Source organism: Bison bison, unplaced genomic scaffold (genome assembly GCF_000754665.1).
Source record: "Bison bison bison isolate TAMUID 2011002044 unplaced genomic scaffold, Bison_UMD1.0 scf7180017864302, whole genome shotgun sequence".
Taxonomy (NCBI): Eukaryota; Metazoa; Chordata; class Mammalia; order Artiodactyla; family Bovidae; genus Bison; species Bison bison.
This window is the reverse complement of record NW_011494874.1, coordinates 2,769,007-2,777,183: the sequence shown is the minus strand read 5'-3', so window position 1 is coordinate 2,777,183 and position 8,177 is coordinate 2,769,007. Positions and strand designations below refer to the sequence as shown.

General features: G+C 45.6%; 1 long non-coding RNA gene across 1 annotated transcript; it reads left to right on the top strand.

Moving 5' to 3' along the window:
• On the top strand, window positions 1-6,824 carry LOC104996955. The gene is made up of 3 exons (XR_826271.1): window positions 1-71; window positions 706-791; window positions 6,416-6,824. It is a non-coding gene; the product is annotated as an uncharacterized LOC104996955 (long non-coding RNA).
• The last annotated feature ends 1,353 nt before the right edge of the window (window positions 6,825-8,177 follow it).

Genomic DNA, 8,177 nt, shown 5'->3' with positions numbered 1-8,177 from the left:
TTCTTTGTCCTTCATAGAATGGACGTGAACTACTAATCATTCTCTAATGATCAAGACCTTCATAGTTGAAGGTGAGTAATAGCCAAGTTCTTGTCTTCTTTGGGGGAACCTGTTTAGGATATTCAGTGTATGGTTTGAAAGTATGGGATACATTTGATGGCTATTCCTCTCACTGCTTTATACCTTGGGTAGTGGGATTTTAGTCCATCATAGAGCAAGCAGATTTGTTTTCACCCAGAGCACCATGCGGATGGCTTGCCTATCTGATAGTGACTCCTGGTTTTTGCAAGTCGAACAGTTGAAAAAAAGGAAGGACAGGACATAACCAAAGAAGGTCATAAAAGGACCAATGATAAGACTGTGTTGTCAACCGAGGTCCGTGTTGAATCTGATTCAACACAACAGGAATCTTTTACAAAATGAAGTTCTAACCTCTTATCAATGTCAGTAAAGGGCCCAGAGTTCTTGTCTGCAAGATTCATAGTTCTTATGTTGGGTGGTTCATTTAAGGGTGCTTATTATGCTATTAAAATGAACTGAATACATTAATTAATAAAATGTAGGTCCATTCATTCGTAGAGCCAGAGATGAGAGTGTAGTATAAATGATTGTTTACAATTAATTATTGTCATGGTTACCTAGTGTTCACTAAATTAAAACCCGAATCCAGGCATTTTCATTTGTCAACATCTTTTCAATCCACAGGGTGGATCGACTGTAGCTCATTAAGTTACTCTCCAACCATGACGAGCTTTGCCTAATGCCTCTGGGGAAGGAGCACACCATGCCATGTGAGTAATAAAGTTCTTGGTTTGGGTGGTTAGCTTGTGGGTTTCCACTGTATCATTAAAAAAGAATAAATGTAATTAAAATTAAATGCCACGCATAGACCTATGATGAGAATGTGTTATGAGCTGAAGTTTGTGATTAACACAATTTAGCACAAATGAGATAAAAGGAAAAAAAAAAACTGAGCTTTCCCATTCATTTCAACACTGATATGTCCCCTTTCGTGTTTGTCCCATTCCTCTCTTAATGATGATCTAGGCTGTTACTCATTTAGGAAGTCAGTACTCCATTTGTTGAGTTAGGACTGCGGATTCATGGCTGTTCATTGTAACATCTAGAAACTGTTCAAATTAAATGCTGAAAGACCACACCTGGACCAATGATGTGAATGGAATGCATCTGAATGAAAATTATGATCAATCACGTTTGGAACCCCTGAGGTCCATGGTGAAAAGACAATTAGTGTATGACTCTTGGGGGAATCATCTCAGGATGTTGGAGAATCTAGTTGAGAGAGTTCATAGATACTGGCTTTATACTATCTGTAAATAAATGAATAGATCAATAAATATATTGAAAAGAAAAGAGAGGTCAAAACACAGACCAACATTGAGGATATTTATAAAACAAGGAATATAATTACTTCAGTTCTGAAATTAGTTTCAGTTCAGTTTGAAACTTCAGTTCTGAAATATAATTACTTCACTCACTCAATGTGAACTCCATGGCTCCATTAAGAAGAGGCACATTAAGTTGTTACTGGTTGTGTGAGACACAGCTAAGCTAAATATATGTCCTTCTCTTAGTTTGAAGTGGGTTTGATTCATGAAAGAAAAAATTTAGGATTAAAGAAATGGTTAACTAAGTGAGTGAGTATAAAATATGAGCCAATGATCAGTGTATGTTTCATCTGTTTTGTGCCCCAGAATGACTGCCCCTTGGTTATTTTAGCTATTATTTAATGATTAGTTATTATTTAACTGTTACCTATGTGGTCAAGGAGAATATAGATCAAAGTAAGTATGAGATTAAGTTTTTATTCTTGGTTTGGCCATTTTGTTTATGGATGATAAGTATATTCTTTAAAAATAGATGGTTTCATGCAGTTATAAAACAAATCAAAGATTATGCTGGCACCAAGGATAAGAATTTGTTTGAGAAACATCATAGTTAATTCATGTTGAAAAAGGAAAAAAAGAATTTCATTTGAAAATAGATTTAGTGCTACCTCTTAAAGTGAAAAGGGCATAGATGAATTCTAGACTTAGTCAAAGATATTATTCTTGGGTTGGTTGTGTTTTCCTTGGGTTTTTAATAATTAAACAAATTAAAGATAAACAGGCTAGTAAAATCCCAGTGGCCACTCATGACCAATGATGCGATTATTCATGAAACAAAGATTTGTTTAATTCAACTGTCTACCCCTCTGTTTAAGGGGTACACAGAGAGACTTAATAGGCAAAGTTTACCCTCTTGTTTATGTTTTTATTAATTTACTTTTAACTGGAGGATCATTGATTTACAATATTGTGTTGGTTTCTGCCGCTCGTCAACACGAATCAGCCAAACGCACCCTTCCTCGTTGCCTTCCCGCCCGTCTTCCCCTCCATCCCACCCCTCCAGGCTGTCACAGAGCACCGAGCTTGAGCTCCCTGCCTCATACAGCAAATGCCTACTTCCCCCTTGTTTAGAAGCAGATTCTTTGCTATTGATTTTATTTTTGAAAATGAGTACCTGACTACATTAATAAATAAGTAAAATTCGTATATAAAGAAAATTAAAATGCCAAGATTATTCCAATGATAAAATTTTGTGAAACAATAATTGTGGTCGACCCAGTTTTGCTTCTCTGAGATCCATTTAACCAAGAAGATTTAATCCATCAATATTAATTCTGTGTATAGTGAGGACATAGAGGTTAAAGTATTCGTTGTGTTCGTTCTTATATTTTAGTGAGTTAAATCTATGACAAACTAAGAAAGAAGACGACCAGTGGTGAAAATGTATTTTGAAAAAGGATTATGATTATCCCAAGTCTCCATTACTGAAATGTGTGAAATAAAACATTTTAAAAGATATTTGTTGTAATGGTACATAGTCCGTAGTTCAGGCTTCCTGGGTAACTCAGCAGGTAAAGAATCCGCCTGCAGTGCAGGAGGGATAGGCTATTCACTCCACTATTCTTGGGCTTCCCTGGTGGCTCAGATAGTAAAGAATCTGCCTGCAATCCAGGAAACCTGGCTTTGATCCCTGGGTTGGGAAGATCCCCTGGAGGAGGGCATGGCAACCCACTCCAGTTTTCTTGCCTGGAGAATCCCACGGACAGAGGAGCCTAGCAGGCGACAGTCCAGAGTCGCAGAGTCGGACACGACACAGCGCCTAAGCACAGGGCAGCACAGGGTACAGTTCTGCTCTGCGTGTTGCACTGAAATTATTTGGATATTTTGCATACTGAGATCATAATTCATTACTTGGATTATTTTTTTACCCTATCTCAGGGCAAATACCAGTGATCTGATGGGAGGTGATGGCAGGAGGTCCCTATACCCCAGATTTTAAAAATTTTTCTGGCACTTGGTATCTGAGAGAGTGCAAAAATAACCAATACTAGGGTAATAATTTCAGCTCAGCAAGTATAGATCCAAATGCATGTCAGGCTCTGTATTAGTCATGGCATTCATCAGGTAACTCTTTGGGATTAGGTGGGATTACTGATAAATATAATTCAGTATAAGGGCAAATACATGGGTTTTCCAGAAGCACAGAAGGCAAGACCCCACTTACATATCACATGCTTACGTATCACATAAAAGAGAAGATGCTTGAGCCAGTAACCGAATCCCTGGTTTGTAAGATCCAGGACGTTAGGAATTGCACTCCTCATATGCACTGCATGTGGAGCACTTGTAATATATTCGTTGAATGAGTTGTTGAATAAATGGTATACATGATGAATGAATGACGCAGTGAGTTAGTGAATGAATGAGTCTTTGAGTAAACAATGGAATGGAAAATTGAGTGAACATGTGGAGTATAAGAATGAGGGAGTAAATTAATAATGCATTGAGCAAATCAATGTGTGTATGTTACATTCTTAAGTGGATGAGTCTCTGTGTGGGTAAAACTGTCAAGAGGTGGATGGTGAGGTCCAAATAGGTCAAGGAGGGAATGGACCAAAGACTAGTAGGTCAACAGTCCAATAAGTGAAAGTTGAGTGAATTAATAAATGGATTCCAGAACGAGTTTATCAATGAATGCTTTAGTAGAAGTTAGTAATGAGGGGATGAATAAGCCAGTGGGTTGATGAGGAATCAAATGAATTAATTGATGAATAAGTCAAAAAATGAGTGAGGGAATAAAGTCAGTAAAAAGCAGACCAAGTTGAATAATTTAACTAATGAGTACATAAATCAATGCATGCACAAATTAATGAGGGAGTGAATAGGCAAATGGATGGGGGAATGCATATATTAGAGTTATCGAGGGAAAGGATAATTATTGAGTGAGTCAATGACTCAGTGAATGAGTATGTCATCCAAGAATAAATGGAGCGCTCTGTGAATGGAAGAGTGAATAAGTGAACGCATCAGTAAATGAGTGAGCAAGTCAGTGACCCGTGTGTGAGGCAGTGAGTGGAGCAGGTCCCACTGGGCTTCCTTCCCTGACCACTCAGCCACACCCCAGCCTCAGGGCACATACTAAATCCCCGGGGCTACCCATCCTCCTCCGCTCACAAGCATTCGTTTACATGTCTCCACCAAGCTGACCTGCCTGCACAGCCGAGAACTGGGTCAGATTCTTCTCTGTCTCCACAGGGCCTTCCCAGCCTGAGCCTAGGAGGCGCCCAGTAAATTACTGCTGAATGAATGAACGAAGAGCTAAAAATACATGTGCTTTTGTGGAACTGGGATGGCCCTTCTGAGAACGGCCAGGAGCTGTTCTGCGCGGAGGTGGTGGTGTGTCAGATGGTCCACGGCATTCTCCCACCCGCGTGCAAATTCTCCCTCGAGTCCAGTTTCCTGCGTCCAGTGCCAGACAGTGAGACAGGATCCTGGCAGTTCCGACTGCCCTGGACCTCGGCCCATCCTTGGGCAACGTTGGCTCGGACTGGTGGAATGGAGGCCCTGGGTCTTCCCGAAAGCTGCCCCGGCCTCTGCCAAGACAGGAGGTCGAAAATAACAGTCTTGTTTTTGTGCCTCCAGTGAGGGGGCTGCTCCTCCACTTCCTCCTGCTTTCCAGCTGCGGGACAGTGGGTTAGACGGGGAACACCCTGGACCTCCAGCCTCCCCATCACCTCTTAGACAAGGATAACGATACCTCCCTGGCTGGATTGTCCTGAGAATTAACCTTGTCTGTGTGTGTGTGTGTGTGTGGTCAGTCACTCAGTCGTTTCTGACTCTTTGTGACCCCATGGACTGTAGCCCGCCAGGCTCCTCTGTCCATGGGATGCTCCAGGCAAGAATACTGGAGTGGGTTGCCATGCCCTCCTCCAGGGGATCTTCCTGATCCAGGGATCGAACCCAAGTGTCTTGCATCTCCCGCATTGGTAGGCAGATTCTTTACTACTAGCAGACACCTGGGAAGCCCAACCTTATCTAGCAAAAGCTTATGAGGCTCTTCTTACCTAATATAAGACCTGTCCTGTACATAATGCGATACCAGGGAGGGAAGAGATGCGTTAGAAATTACTAAGGAGCTGTAATAGATGGTGTCACCTGCATTCATTTAAAAGCTCCCAAATGGATGTGGTACCCATATTCCCCTGTCCCAGAAGAACGAGGAGTTCAACTGAGTTTTTACAGAATGCCAGTTAGGATGAGACCAGACTACTCACCTTTCAGGCAGCATTACATGCCCTCTTCAAGAATGAATGAATGTACAAAGGAATGATTGTGAGGCCATGCTGGGGGGCAGATTACCTCCCTGGCAGAGAATCGGGGTCCTTGGCACCAAGGACTGGCACCTCCTCATGACTGAGGCTGGTCCTACTCTTCCAGCCAGCTCCATTTTGCCTTCCACCTGCGACTCATTAAGAGATATGTAACCTTAATCCTTGAAATTGCCTGGGATGGAACGTGTTTTCACTCGATGGGTTGAACATGGGGATTTTATTCCTTTCTTAAATAAATCTCACTCCCCCAGGAAGTTTGGACAGAATGTAAGCAGTCGGACCAAGGGCTTGAAACTGAACATTTTGCAAAAGGCCCATTTCAAAATTTGAAACCCAGTGGCCACCGGCCAGAACTGAGTCTGGTTTGTGGGGGTCGCTGAGGCCTCCTCCCCAAGAAGGGAAGGGAAGATTGAAAACAAGCCTTCAGCTGTCATTGAGTAGGCTGAGGGTTTGCAAGACAGAATTCCGCGGTTTGGTTTTGCTTCTCTGATGAAACTGGAGCGGGCTAGGTCAGCCTCATCAGCCCTTCTTTGAAACTTTTTGTTGGAGGCCTTAGACCCTCCAGAAGCCAGAGGGGACTTTGAGCTGGTCGTGATATCAATGGGACACGTGTGTGAGTGCTGGAGGGGCCGACAGTCCTCGCTGAGTGGACGCTGGCCCCAGCCTGGCCCCCCGAGGACAGGTGATTCTGTTGTGTCTCATTCTTTTCTGACTTCTTCGTCTTCTTTCTACCAGGAAGGACAGCAAGGTGTGCCTTTGGGGACATCACCAGGCCTCTCCAAGTCCCATGCCCGTCATCTGTAAAAGGGAAGTCAAATTTCATTCATTCATTCTGCCAGCATCTTGAAAGTGTGAAGAGCTGTGCCCTGACCGAAGCACGTGGCCCCTGCGTGCAGCTCCCTGCCCTGTGCAGCGTGTGAGCTCCGTGTCACGTGTTCTTCTCCCGTCCCTGCCCTTGAGCCTCAGCGGTGCTGTGGGTTTTCCTTCCCGCGCAGAATCTCCCCACTGGCCTCCTCCTCCTCACGTCTTCCCTCCCCTGGTCTCCCAGGACCTTGGTCTCCCCCAGGGACCCTCTCAGGGGTGTTGCATCCTTCTTTTCATCACCTGAGTCTCGCAGTTGTAGCCAGAGGCTGCCTAGCCTGGCCTCAGTTTCCCCATCTGCAGATTGAAGCAAGGATGACAGCACCAAGCTCTGTCATCCCCCTTGCGCCCACTGGGGCAAGAGAAAATCTATCCCATCGCATGGATCCTTCCAGGCCCTTGAGCCTCACTTGTAATTTGGGGGCCAGGTTTTATTTTCTTTTCCTGCAGATCTAAGGCATCTCCCAGCTCGTGTGTTTTTTCAACATGATACAGTGAGCGTCCGTTAGCTTGGTGGGGTCTGGGCCGCGTCCCCGGCAGATGGCCCCGGTGTCAGCGTGAGCTGCTGGCAGCTGCCCGGAGGGGAGGAAGGTGGGCCCGCTTAGATGTGTCCCAGCTGTGGCCCTGACTGTCCCCTCACTTCTGCTGAGAGGCGAGTGGGGAGGTGCTCTGGGCACGGAGCCTGGTGTCTGCTGTTCCACCTGTGGGATCGGAGGCTATATCTCCATTCATGCCAGGGTTTGGGTCCTGAGAGCATCACAGCACGGTTTGCGGTTTGCGTGTCAGGATGAAAGAACTGAACAGTGCTCTTGGCCAGGTCCACCAGTTTGGTAACTTTGGTTACCTGCAGAGAAGGGTTATAAAAACCCTGCAGAGAAGCATCTAGAAAATGCTCCTCCTGCTCCTAATAGTTGCCCCAAACAGCTCGTTTCAAAATACAAGGATCACAGGGCCCTGCCCATCAGGGGAGCTGGTGCAGGGCCACCCTGGGTCTGCCTGAGCTCGCCCCCTGCCCCAGAGCCCACTTGGTGCTCACTTGCCCCCAAGCCCTGGCTGCCAGGACCTCTGGGAGAAGATCAGTTGGGTCTGGTCTGCTGTTGAGACCAGCCCATTTCCTTCCCAGCAGGGAGAGCTAGGCTAAGCCTGGTCCCCAGGTCAGGAACGGCGAGGCGAGAACTGATCAGGGTGAGAGGTGGAGAGCCGGAGCACAGCTCCCAAATCCAGGATTGGGGGGTGCCCACCTCCAGCAGCGGGGCTGCAGGGGGGCCCTGTGACCCCGGGGCTGCACAGAGTGGCCACCTCTGGGTTGACACTCTGGTGGGTTTATGAATGAGCAGTACCTTCTTAAAATGTCGCCTAAAGGGGATAAACTGAAAGAGCCATCTGTGGACCAGTGATGGCTGGTATTGGGATTGAAGACTGTCATCAGTCCAGTTCCGTGTATCCCTGGATATAAGGATGATGGCAGTGATGCTAATACTAGTGCTGCCTCGATGGGTGGAAGGCTGAGGGCGCTGATCGGCTCAGCCAGTCACACGGGCCCCCGTGTTTATCTTGAGGAACATCCAGGCTGGCTGAAACTCTCCATCCTCCCCTCTGCCGTGCTCCAGCAGAGTTTCTCGTCCTTCGCCCATTC